The sequence below is a fragment of the Salvelinus alpinus genome, chromosome 37, assembly GCF_045679555.1.
Source record: "Salvelinus alpinus chromosome 37, SLU_Salpinus.1, whole genome shotgun sequence".
In the NCBI taxonomy this organism is placed as follows: Eukaryota; Metazoa; Chordata; class Actinopteri; order Salmoniformes; family Salmonidae; genus Salvelinus; species Salvelinus alpinus.
This window is the reverse complement of record NC_092122.1, coordinates 7,625,790-7,639,846: the sequence shown is the minus strand read 5'-3', so window position 1 is coordinate 7,639,846 and position 14,057 is coordinate 7,625,790. Positions and strand designations below refer to the sequence as shown.

At 44.0% G+C, this 14,057-nt stretch overlaps 1 protein-coding gene across 2 annotated transcripts in view; it reads left to right on the top strand.

The window, feature by feature from the left end:
• The window catches only part of LOC139565831 (cGMP-inhibited 3',5'-cyclic phosphodiesterase 3A-like), an 84,454-nt gene that overhangs the window by 26,862 nt on the left and 43,535 nt on the right, over positions 1 to 14,057 (top strand). The window lies entirely within an intron of this gene.

Below are 14,057 nucleotides of genomic sequence, written 5' to 3'. Positions count from 1 at the left end.
TAGTGCCAAACAGCAGACTTTTAACCTGCCTATGTGTCTGTCCGTCTGTCCGTCTGTGTGCATTGATCTGACCTCTGTCTGTGGTTCATCGCGGTTCTCACGGAGCGCTAAGAGCCAGTGATTTGTCTGGTTCTGTTAAATTAATCTGTGGAGTAATAAGCTCTGTCATAAAACCATTTCCAGATGGAAAAAGGTGCCCGCTTGCCCAAATATGCCTGGTTCAGGGTGGCCTCCGACTTTACAACGTTAATGTGGGCACGAGCCCATATTTCACATTTTGAAGGTATTGTAATGGTTTATTTTATTTTATGGTGTGTTTTTCCTGGATATGTTTTGAAACTAATGTAGATTTTCTTTCCCTTATTTTACCAGGTAAGTTGACTGAGAACACATTCACATTTACAGCAACGACCTGGGGAATAGTTACAGAGGAGAGGAGGGGGGATGAATGAGCCAATTGGAAGCTGCCCTCTAATTTCTGCCTACTACGTACTTCGCAGTTCACTACCTCAGAGAAAATGTAACAAAGAAATGACATACACTCGTATTGGTAATTTTAACTGGCGGGCAAGGTCAGGAAAATCACACCAGATGCACTTTGCACGCAAACGTCTCGTTTAATTCTGTAGTGTAAATTAGATTGATACTGTAGTAAAATAGCATGTCAATGTTCCACCTATAGCAGCCTGTTGTACGGTATTGACTCTATACTAATTCAGAGCATTGATTGAGAATCATTCAAGTTTAATGGGCCTGTAGGTTGGTAAGTTTTCAAACTGTAAATACCCCAGACAGATGATTACGATCTGATGTTCAGGCTCTGAGTTGAATCTCTCTTCTGACCCAACAGATGCTTTACCTAGATCCACATGCTCCTAACATGTGGTCTACCCACTCCGCCCTCCCACAGCCTCTCCTCCTCCTTCTCCCTCCGTCATACCAACCTCTCCCTATACCTCACCCTTCACATCCCCTTTCCCTCTCCCTGACCTCACCCCTTCTTCCTCTCACACCTTTCCCCACTCTTTCGTCTCCTCTCCGCCTTCCCTAGTCACCGTCACACTCACCTCTCCCCTCCTTCCCCCAGTACACAGCAGGTCTGTGAGGTACTGAGTGACGCAGGAAGATAATGTGATCAATAAGCAATCCCAGAACAGGCTCCGTACTGATCGACAGGACCGACAGACAGAGGGACAGACGGCCAGACACAATTAGCATCAGTAAGCACAGCTGATGGCCCATGGTGACGTAGATGAGTGGTCTCTCTCCGTGAGTCATCAGCCCGTCCCAAGGGTCCCTTCAACAAAACCCACCAGCATGACTGCCACTGTGAGTGAGAGAGTGATGGTGAGAAGGAGTAGACGCAGAGTGAGGGAGGAGGAGAGAGAGAGAGGGACATACATGATGTGAGATTGAGGTAGGGGTGTACAGATGGAGTGAGAGTGTGAGGGACAGGGGGAGTACGAGAGGAAGCGAAGATGAGAGGAGGAATATTGATGAGAGAGTGAGGGAGGAGAGGAGTTGTGATGTAGTGAGTATGTGTTCCAGCATGACTGAACCCAGATCAGATGGGCAGAATCAGGTATTTCCTCCAGGGAGAAGAATGCTGTATAATCCCACCGGGGACACCGAGTGCTGTCTCTCTGCAGACTCTCTCTCTCCCTTCTTCTCTCTCCCCCCTCTCCCTCTTTTCCCCTGTGGACTCTCACCCTCTCTGGTGGCTGAGATATAAGCTGCAATCTTCAGACGAAGAGGTCAATGGCGATGCCAGCTTCAAGGAAGGAAGCTCCCAGTGGCACATGTTTTCTTGGGACCCCTCCGTCTCTGTCAAGCAAAATCTTGGCCCTGAAACTTAACCAACGGACACACACACATGATTAGATAAGAACGCACTGCACTGAAGAATGGAGCAGGGAGACAGAGGAGGATGGAGGAGCCCTAGACAGTAAATAAAGGAGGAGGCCTGTGGCGTATAATGTTCTTATGGTACAGAGTCAACGTAGCAGTGAATCAAAGTTTTAGATTTATTCGGGTTTAGATTTATTAGGATCCCCATTAGCCTACATCAGTGGCGAAAGCTAGTCTTACTGGGTGCCGACAAATAACGAAAAAGACATTACAGACAAAAGTTAATTTGAAGTTGAGCCAAATAGTTTGAGACCTTAACTGGTTAATAACTGCACTCGTGAGATGTAGCTAGCTGTCTTATGTACATGGTATGTAAATGTTCCCTGGCCCCGTGTCTGTTGTTTACAGCTGAGGCCCCTCGTAGCAGCTGCTGGCCAGCCGGCTTTGTCTCACCTCGTTATGCAGATGAGCCCTGGGCCCTCTTCAGGCCTAGAGTGGTCCAGTCGTGACGCGCAGGGAGGGCAGAGGGGAGGGAGTCTGTCTGTCACTCAGCCAAGGGCTCTGTCTGTCTGTCTCTCTCTCCCGCTTTCTCTGTCGCTCGCTCGCTCACTCCCTCTCTCACAAACACACTCTCTCTCTATCTCTCTCTCTCTCTCCGTCCGTAGTGGTGTAGTCGTGACGTGCGGGTGCGTTGTGACGCAGGCCTGTCCGTCATGTCATTCAGCCAGGGGTCCTTTCAGAACAGTCTAAAGACACTCATACAGGGGCAGGCCATTCATAACATATACCCTTTATTCCTTACAAGGACTTGTTTATTTGGGTGACACACACACCTGTTCCCTTGTTTAGTCCCATCCCCTATACACCAGCCCTATGTCCAGTCACATATACCCCAGTTTATTTCAGCTTCAGCCCCAGTCCCGACTCTGGGTTTCTAGCAACCAGGTTCTTATAGATGTGTCCACGGTCCGAGTACTGTCGTCCATCCATTCTCTATAGTCGTCTGTGGGTTTCCCTGTCCAGTGGCTGGGGGTGGCAGGAAGCCTAGTGGTTAGAGCGTTGGGCCAAAAGGTTGCTGGATCGAACCCCAAGCTGACAAGGTAAAAATCTGTCATTCTGCACCTGAAAAAGGCAGTTAACCCACTGTTCCCCAGTAGGCCGTCATTATAAATAAGAATGTGTTCTTAACTGACTTGCCTAGTTAAATAAACAATAATAAAATAACAGAGGCAGGGTTGTGCTGTTGCAGCATGTATGTCTCTTAGTGTTTTACAGCCCTGTCAGTGTATGTGGTCCCTCTTCCCTCAGGATTTCCATTACTCACACATCGCTCCAACATGTAATCATATGGTGTGTGAATGCTGCTGTGGTGCCACTGATTTTGTTGAATGGTAAAATTGAGAAAAACACATGGAGTCCTTTTCAGAGTTGCGTTTCATTGGGTGTTTTTGCATGGGCATTTTACTGTACGGAACCACTGGTTGGTTTTAAAGGTCTTGGCCGATACAGGATATACTAGCAGTCAGTCAGACCTGCTGGCGCTGGTAAAGATTTACACTGGGAATGTAACACACAGGCCTGCTGTGTGTGTGTGTGTGTGTGTGTGTGTGTGTGTGTGTGTGTGTGTGTGTGTGTGTGTGTGTGTGTGTGTGTGTGTGTGTGTGTGTGTGTGTGTGTGTGTGTGTGTGTGTGTGTGTGTGTGTGTGTGTGTGTGTGTGTGTGTGTGTGTGTGTGTGTGCGCATGGAAGCAGACTAGTAAACACAGTGGAATGTGTCAATATTCATAACGTGTATGAGAGCTGCTAAAAAATCCATGGCAGAAAAATTGGGATCAATTTCACGTGTCATTTATGAGACATTTACCAGACTGTTTTATTCAAAAAGACTCGTATTAACTTCACATATTCAGTACGTGTGACCCCTGCAGGAATTGAACCCACAACTTTCTCATCTTCACCAGTTGAACGTGTTGTGTTTTCACACAGGGAAGTGTTGGACTAGGCAGACGTGTGAACCACAGAAACACCAACCCCATAGTTGAAATTACCCTCACTCTAAGCAGTTTCTATGGGCAGCATGAATGTTCCATTATTTCTTAATGGGCTTGGAAGGCCTTGAAACCCTCAGGAGGGTAACTAGCAAGGCATCTAGATGCTGTTTAGTAGCCAACACTGTAACCACCCCCAGATCCAGTGTGTGTGTGTTTCTGTGTGTTTGTGCGCGTGCCCATGCAAACGCAGGTGCACCTGTGTGTGTGTGTGTGTGTGTGTGTGTGTGTGTGTGTGTGTGTGTGTGTGTGTGTGTGTGTGTGTGTGTGTGTGTGTGTGTGTGTGTGTGTGTGTGTGTGTGTGTGTGTGTGTGTGTGTGTGTGTGTGTGTGTGCACATATCCGTGTGTGTCTGCATGTGAGTCAGATCATATAGCATCCAAAAGTGTTAAAAGCAAACCTCCAGCAGCCCTGCCTTTCCTCTCCTGGCTGTCTGGTCCCTAACCCCCCCACCTGACCAGAGTTAATGAATCTATGCCAGGAGTCTAGCAGCAGCAACCCCCTCTCTCTTCCTCCCTCCTATAAAGTGTCAGGGTTTCAGGCTTCAGGCCAAATTCTCACTGGAGCAAGGAGGCCTGATGAGGGTCCAGGGGATTGGCTGGCAGCGTCTGTCGTCCAATCCCACGTCCAGTTGGAAGGCGTCTGTGAGCTCTGTGCTGCGTTTCATTCCAAAAATGTTTTGTTAGCGTTTGCCTTCGTTCACTTCCCTTTGTAACTATCTGGAATGAAATGTGGCCCAAGACTCAGGTACATGACTGGTCTTTTCCAGAGTCCAGAGAGAGAGAGAGAGAGAGGAGAGGAGGGATGGACTATCTGGGGTAGAGTTGAGATGAAATACAGGGGTAGTTTACAGTGTCTATCGCCCTGAGAATGAGTCTGGAAAGAGGCTCCACCTGCAGGTGTAAAGCAGCACCCCACATTGTTAGCAATCTCCCCTGACGAGGAGAAACTAGTCAAGTAGATAGAGAGAAAGTCATCCCAAGTCCTGTAATGTAACTGATTGAAAACCAGAGCTTATATTACCAGAGAGGAGAGAGACAACAGAGGGAGAGAGAAGGGAAAGTTATCCCTGCTGGCACTAGGTTGGAAGTGAACATTTTATGCGCCATGCGTTTGGACAGCCAAGGAGCTTAAATTGATATGAAGCTATCGTTAGAGCATGATATTACCGTGGCCCCGGGCATCATAAAACAAGTATTATGCTGGTTATGAATGAATCATAGAGCTGTGAATGGTAATCTGGCACAACACTGCATTAGGCCCCAGTGGTTTCCTACCCTCCCATAGTCTTTACATTGTTACAAGTGCATTAGAGCCGAAATGAAGGCCATCTGAGAGAGCAGTAGGGCTGAGTGGAGGCCCACATACAGGTTTGACCAGGTGGAGGTGTGTGTGTGTGTGTTAGTGATGCGTGGGTCAGGTGTTTGTTCACCCATCCGCAAACGGCCAAATATATGTGATCAAGTGAAAATCTGAGGCCCCGGCCCTAACCCGCTAATATAGAAAATACGCTGTACAGTCAGAGATGACAGAACAATGTTTTGACGTACCTTTTCAGATAGTCCTATGTTTGTACTTGTAATTTCTGACATTTTGGTAGGCTATTTGTTAGTCAACTATACTTAGTTACATGCAGCTTCTCTTCTGTCATTGCTTGTTGCCCTAGAATACAAAATAAGTCCTTGCTCACCAGAATATAAATCGATAGAATGAATGATTCAATCTAGTTGACATTGGTAAAGTTTTCCCTTTCTTCTCAGCTTCTCTCGCGCTGCAAAGACGTTTAAGGGACCGGGGATAAAATGCAATAACCCCCAAAAAACGAACAATTTCCAAATGACATCAATTTGACCCGTTTTAGAGAAATTAAAAGCTGTGAAAACTACCCAACATGTTTCTGATATGATTTCGGCTTGTATGCATATTTTAGGTATTTGATAGTACTATCAGCTTTTATGATGCTGATAAAGAGAGCACCTTCATAGACCTTTATTCACTCAAGATGCTGAAATAAGTCAATCATATTTCTCCACCACTGTTCCCAAGTCAAAATGTACATTTTGTGCATAATGTTACTGCAAGAAATGCTTAATTCTGCAGGAGTTAATATTATATTAGGTTGTGTGAGAGGTTATAGACCTACAGTCAGTGTCCTGGTGTCAGGCTACTATTCCATTTAACACATCTGAACAGCAGCCTACAGTTCCCTTGACATGTCATAGCACCTCATAATCATGACACATAACACAGCCAGCACTGCTACCATCCTCTTTTACTACTTCATTAAATCTTTCCCAAACATTAGGCTACTGTTCTGGCCTTCTATTTCTTTTCAACTCTGCATTTCACAGCTTTTCTCTTATTGAATTCAACCCCAACATTTGTCCTTTTTATCTCAGTGGATCGACGTACATTTTTTCTGCCCAAGTTCCCAAAAGCATTTGTCAATTAGCGTGTATTTGTTGAGCGCACAGTTAGGCCCTAAAATCTAGGCTTAGGCTACACATTAACACCAGATAAAAATAATGAACGAAAACCCTAAATGCCTATAGATCTGAATTGCGCAATAATTATACATTTATGGATTTTTTATTATTTTTCTTCTCTTTATTCAACCCGATTCATCCACCCACCCTTCATCCACACAATATTTAATGACCCTAAATCCGCCCGCCCCGCGGATATAACCACGGGGATTGCAGGTTCTGAGTCTAACCACCATCACTATTGTATGTGACTACAATGAGCAGGGCAAAGAGACAGAGGGAGAGATAAGGAAGAGAGCAAGATGAGAGAGATGGAGATAGAGGCTGAAGAGAGAAAGCAAGTGAGATACTGAATTGAGAGAGAGAGAGCGTGCGAGACACTGAGGAGAAAGAGCGTGCGAGATACTGAAGAGAGAGTGAGCGAGATACTGAAGAGAGAGCGAGTGAGATACTGAAGAGAGAGACCCAGCGAGATACTGAAGAGAGAGAGAGAGCGAGATACTGAAGAGAGAGAGCATGCGAGATGCTGAAGAGAGAGCAAGTGAGATACTGAAGAGAGAGCAAGTGAGATACTGAAGAGAGAGCAAGTGAGATACTGAAGAGAGAGACCCAGCGAGATGCTGAAGAGAGAGAGAGAGCGAGATGCTGAAGAGAGAGAGAGAGAGTGAGATACTGAAGAGAGAGAGAGAGCGAGATGCTGAAGAGAGAGAGAGAGAGAGTGAGATACTGAAGAGAGAGAGAGAGCGAGATGCTGAAGAGAGAGAGAGAGTGAGATACTGAAGAGAGAGAGAGAGCGAGATGCTGAAGAGAGAGAGAGAGCGAGATGCTGAAGAGAGAGAGAGAGAGTGAGATACTGAAGAGAGAGAGAGAGCGAGATGCTGAAGAGAGAGAGAGAGCGAGATGCTGAAGAGAGAGAGAGCGATACGAGAGATTGAGAGCGATATGAGAGAGCGATATGAGAGAGAGAGAGAGAGAGCTATACGAGAGAGCGATACGAGAGAGAGAGCGATATTAGAAAGAGAGAGAGAGAGATATGAGAAAGAGAGAGAGAGAGCGATATGAGAGAGAGAGAGAGCGATACGAGAGAGAGGGAGCGATACGAGAGAGAGAGAGAGTGATACGCGAGAGAGCGATATTAGAGAGAGAGTGATACGAGAGAGACTGACTGACTGACTGACTGACTGACGAGAGAGAACTACAGGACAAAATATACTGATACTGAAGAACAGTAGCCAGAACAGTAGCCTAATGTTTGGGAAAGATTTCATGAAGTAGTAAAAGAGGATGGTAGCAGTGCTGGCTATGTTATGTGTGATGATTATGAGGTGCTATACAAACTCAACAGTCACAAGACGGGGAGAGAGAGAGTGATACGAGAGAGAGACTGACTGACTGACTGACTGACGAGAGAGATGACTACAGGACAAAATATACTGATACTGAAGAGAGAGAGTGAGATACTGAAGAGAGCGTGAGATACTGAAGAGAGATTGAGTGATATACTGAAGAGAGAGAGAGTGATACGAGAGAGATTGATACAAGAGAGAGAGACGAGAGAGACAGAGAGAGAGAGTGATACGAGAGAGAGAGTTATACGAGAGAGAGACCGAAGAGAGAGACTGACTGATGAGAGAGAACTGCAGGACAAAATAAAAACCCTCCAACCCAAAAAGGCCTGTGGTGTTGATGGTATCCTCAATGAAATTATAAAATATACAGACAACAAATTCCAATTGGCTATACTAAAACACTTTAACATCATCCTTAGCTCTGGCATCTGATCAACCCAATCCACAAAAGTGGATACAAATTTGACCCCAATAACTACCATGGGATATGCGTCAACAGCAACCTTGGGAAAATCCTCTGCATTATCATTAACAGCAGACTCGTACATTTCCTCTGTGAAAACAATGTACTGAGCAAATGTCAAAATAGCTTTTTACAAAAGTATCGTACGACAGACCACGTATTCACCCTGCACACCCTAATTGACAAACAAACAAACCAAAACAAATGCAAAGTCTTCTCATGCTTTGTTGATTTCAAAAAAGCCTTCGACTCAATTTGGCATAAGGGTCTACTATACAAATTGATGGAAAGTGGTGTTGGGGGAAAAACATACCACATAATAAAATCCATGTACACAAACAACAAATGCGTGGTTAAAATAGGCAAAAACACACACATTTCTTCCCACAGGGCCATGGGGTGAGACAGGGATGCAACTTAAGCCCCACCCTCTTCAACATATATATCAACGAATTGGGGAGGGCACTAGAACAGTCTGCAGTATCCGGCCTCACCCTACTAGAATCTGAAGTCAAATGTCTACTGTTTGCTGATGATCTGGTGCTTCTGTCACCAATCAAGGAGGGCCTACGGCAGCACCTAGATCTTCTGCACAGATTCTGCCAGACCTGGGCACTGACAGTAACCAAAATAATGGTGTTCCAAAAAAGGTCCAGTCGCCAGGACCACAAATACAAATTCCATCTAGACACCGTTGCCCTAGAGCACACAAAAAAACTATACATACATTGGCCTAAACATCAGCGCCACAGGTAACTTCCACAAAGCTGTGAACGATCTGACAGACAAGGCAAGAAGGGCCTTCTATGCCATCAAAAGGAACATAAAATTTGACATATACGAATTAGGATCTGGATAAAAATACTTGAATCAGTCAAAGAAACTATTGCCCTTTATGGTTGTGAGGTCTGGGGTCTGCTCACCAACAAAGAATTCACAAAATGGGACAAACACCAAATTGAGACTCTGCATGCAGAATTCTGCAAAAATATCCTCTGTGTACAACGTAAAACACCAAATAATGCATGCAGAGTAGAATTAGGCCGATACCCGCTAATGATCAAAATCCAGAAAAGAGACGTTAAATTCAACAACCACCTAAAAGGAAGCGATTCCCAAACCTTCCATAACAAAGCCATCACCTACAATGAGATTAACCTGGATAGGAGTCCCCTAAGCAAGCTGGTCCTGGGGCTCTGTTCACAAACAGATCCCACAGAGCCCCAGGACAGCAACACAATTAGACCCAACCAAATCATGAGAAAACAAAAAGATAATTACTTGACACATTGGAAAGACTTAACAAAAAAACAGAGCAAGCTATAATGCTATTTGGCCCTAAACAGAGAGTACACTTACCACTGTGACTGACCCAAACTTAAGGAAAGATTTGACTATGTACAGACTCAGTGAGCATAGCCTTGCTATTGAGAAAGGCCGCCATAGGCAGACCTGGCTCTCAAGAGAAGACAGGCTATATGCACACTGCACACCAAATGAGGTGGAAACTGAGCTGCACTTCCTAACCTCCTGCCAAACGTATGACCTAATTAGAGAATCATATTTCCCTCAGATTACACAGATCCACAAAGTAAAACAAGCCCGATTTTGATAAACTCCCATATCTACTGGGGGAAATACAGTGACTTGCGAAAGTATTCACCTCCCTTGGCATTTTTCCTATTTTGTTGCCTTACAACCTGGAATTAAAATAGATTTTTGGGGGGTTTGTATCATTTGATTTACACAACATGCCTACCACTTTGAAGAAGCAAAATAGGACAAAAAAACAGAACTTGAGCATGCATAACTATTCACCCACCCAAAGTCAATACTTTGTAGAGCCACCTTTTGCAGCAATTAGACCTGCAAGTATCTTGGGGTATGTCCCTTTAAAAGCTTGGTACATTTAGCCACTGGGATTTTTACCCACAGATTCTCAATTGGAAAGAGGTCTGGGCTTTGACTAGGCCATTCCAATACATTTAAAAGTTTCCCCTTAAACCGATCGAGTGTTGCCTTAGTAGTATGCTAGGGTCATTGTCCTGCTGGATGGTGAACCTCCGTCCCAGTCTCAAATCTCTGGAAGACTGAAACAGGTTTCCCTCAAAAATTTCCCTGTAGTTAGCGCCATCCATCATTCCTTCAATTCTGACCAGTTTCCCAGTCCCCGATGATGAAAAACATCCCCACAGCATGATGCTGCCACCACCAAGCTTCACTGTGGGGATGGTGTTCTCGGGGTGATGAGAGGTGTTGGGTTTGTGCCAGACATAGCGTTTTCCTTGATAGCCAAAAAGCTCAATTTTAGTCTCATCTGACCAGAGTACCTTCTTCCATATGTTTGGGGAGTTTCCCACGTGCCTTTTGGCGAACACCAAACGTGTTTGCTTATTAATTTTATTTATTTTTTATTTATGGACACTCTTCCGTGAAGCCCAGCTCTGTGGAGTGTACGGCTTAAAGTGGTCCTATGGACAGATACACCGTGAGTTTTGTTCGGCGGCCTTGTCTTGGTAGGCTTGTTGTGGTGCCATATTCTTTCTATGTTTTAATAATGGATTTAATGGTGCTCCGTAGGATGTTCAAAGTCCCCGTCCGCGACGGGGCTGGTTTTCTTTTTGTAATCTGCGATTGACTGTAGACCCTGCCACATAAAGTTGAAGTCGGAAGTTTACATACACTTAGGTTGGAGTCATTAAAACTCCACAAATGTCTTGTTAACAAACTATAGTTTTGGCAAGTCGGTTAGGACATCTACTTTGTGCATGACACAAGTCATTTTTCCAACATTTGATTACAGACAGATTATTTCACTTATAATTCACTGTATCACAATTTCAGTGGGTCAGAAGTTTACATACACTAAGTTGACTGTGCCTTTAAACAGCTTGGAAAATTCCAGAAAATGATGCCATAGCTTTAGAAGCTTCTGGTAGGCTATTTGATATCATTTGAGTCAATTGGGGGTGTACCTGTGGATGTATTTCAAGGCCTACCTTCAAACTCAGTGCCTCTTTGCTTGACATCATGGGAAAATCAAAAGAAATCACCCAGGACCTCAGAATAATAATTGTAGACCTCCACAAGTCTGGTTCATCCTTGGGAGCAATTTCCAAACGCCTGAAGCTCCCACGTTCTAATCTACAAACAATAGTGCGCAAGTATAAACACCATGGGACAATGCAGCCATCATACCACTCAGGAAGGAGACGCGTTCTGTCTCCTAGAGATGAACGTACTTTGGTGCGAAAAGTGAAAATCAATCCCAGAACAACAGCAAAGGACCTTGTGAAGATGCTGGAGGAAACGGGTACAAAAGTATCTATATCCACAGTAAAACGAGTCTTATATCGACATAACCTGAAAGACCACTCAGCAAGGAAGAAGCCACTGCTCTAAAACCGCCATAAAAAAAGCCAGACTACGGTTTGCAACTGCACATGGGGACAAAGATTGTACTTTTTGGAGAAATGTCCTCTGGTCTGATGTAACAAAAAATAGAATTGTTTGGCCATAATGAGCATCGTTATGTTTGGAGGAAAAGGGGGAGACTTACAAGCCGAAGAACACCATCCCAACCGTGAAGCACAAGGGTGGCAGCATCATGTTGTGGGGGTGCTTTGCTGCAGGAGGGACTGGTGCACTTCACAAAATAGATGGCATCTGAGGGAGGAAAATTATATGGATATATTGAAGCAACATCTCAAGACATCAGTCAGGAAGTTAAAGCTTGGTCGCAAAAGGGTCTTCCAAATGGACAATAACCCCAAGCATTCTTCCAAAGTTGTGGCAAAATGGCTTAAGGACAACAAAGTCAAGGTATTAGAGAGGCCATCACAAAGCCCTGACCTCAATCGTATAGAATATTTGTGTGCAGAACTGAAAAAGTGTGTGCGAGCAAGGAGGCCTACAAACCTGACTCAGTTACACCAGCTCTGTCAGGAGGAACTGGCCAGAATTCACCCAACTTATTGTGGGAAGCTTGTGGAAGGCTAACTTGTGGAAGTTAAACAATTTAAAGGCAATGCTACCAAATACTAATTGAGTGTATGTAAACTTCTGACCCACTGGGAATGTGATGAAAGAAATAAAAGCTGAAATAAATCATTCTCTCTGCTATTATTCTGACATTTCACATTCTTCAAATAAAGTGGTGATCCTAACTGACCTAAGACAGGGAATTTCTGCTAGGATTAAATGTCAGGAATTGTGAAAAACTGAGTTTAAATGTAGTTGGCTAAGGTCTATGTAATCTTCCGACTTCAACTGTATATACTGTATAATCAATATACTGTATATTAGTGTATTATTTGCCACATATGTCTCGTGCCTGAGCCGTTGAATTGCGACTCTACTTTGTCTCTATACTGACACTTAGCTTGTTTGATTGCCTTGCGGAGAGAATAGCTACACTGTTTGTATTCGGTGATGTTTTCATGTTTTTTAGTACACAGCGTTGTACGAGATCTTCAGTTTCTTGGCAATTTCTCGCATGGAATAGCCTTCATTTCTCAGAACAAGAATAGACTGACGAGTTTCAGAAGAAAGTTCTTTGTTTCCTGCCATTTTGAGCCTGTAATCGATCATTCAAATGCTGATGCTACAGATACTCAACTAGTCTAAAGAAGGCCAGTTTTATTGCTTCTTTTATCAGAACAACAGTCTTCAGCTGTACTAACATAATTGCAAAAGGGTTTTCTAATGATCAATTAGTCTTTTAAAATGATAAACTTGGATTAGCTAACACAACGTGCCATTGGAACACAGGAGTGATGGTTGCTGATAATGGGCCTCTGTACGCCAATGTAGATATTCCATTAAAAATCAGGTGTTTCCAGCTACAATAGTCATTTACAACATTAGAAATGTCTACACTGTATTTCTGATCAATTTTATTTTATTTCAATGGGCAGAAAATGTGCTTTTCTTTCGAAAAACAAGGGCATTTCTAAGTGTCCCCAAACTTTTGAACGGTAGTGTACATAATATGACATTTGTAATGTCTTTATTCTTTTGGAACTTCCGTGAGTGTAATGTTTGCTGTTCATTTTTATTGCTTTTTTCACTTTTGTATATTATCTACTTCACTTGCTTTGGAAATGTTAACATATGTTTCCCATGCCAATAAAGCCCCTTGAATTGAACTGATTTGAGAGAGATATATACTGAAGAGAGAGAGAGAGAGATACTGAAGAGAAGGTTAGAGAGAGAGAGAGAGAGAGAGAGAGAGAGAGAGAGAGAGAGAGAGAGAGAGAGAGAGAGAGAGAGAGAGAGAGAGAGAGAGAGAGAGAGAGAGAGAGAGAGAGAGAGAGAGAGAGAGAGAGAGAGAGAGAGAGAGAGAGAGAGAGAGAGAGAGAGAGAGAGAGAGAGAGAGAGAGAGAGAGAGAGAGAGAGATACTGGAGAGAGAGAGATACTGAAGAGAGGGAGAGAGAGACACTGAAGAGAGAGAGAGAGACACCAAAGAGAGAGAGATACTGAAGAGAGAGAGAACGAGAGAGATAGTGAAGAGAGAGAGCGAGATAGTGAAGACAGAGATATTGAAGAGAGAAAGATACTGAAGAGAGTGAGATACTGAAGAAAGAAAGATACTGAAGTGAGAGAGATGGAGATCGAGGCTGTAGAGAGAGAAAAAGAGACTGGAGAGAGAGACTGGAGAGAAGAGAGAGTCATTACCAGTGGTGGTGTTTCGTTCATGGTCAATTAAACACACTGCATTATCATCCTCTTGTTAGGTAGATTGCCTCATCTGTCATTTAATAACACACAGACAAACAGAGTTCTGGTTTGCACCTCTGCCTCCCCATCCTCTGTCACCCTATCCTCATTCTCTATCATGCTCCCTTCATCCTTTGTCATCCTCC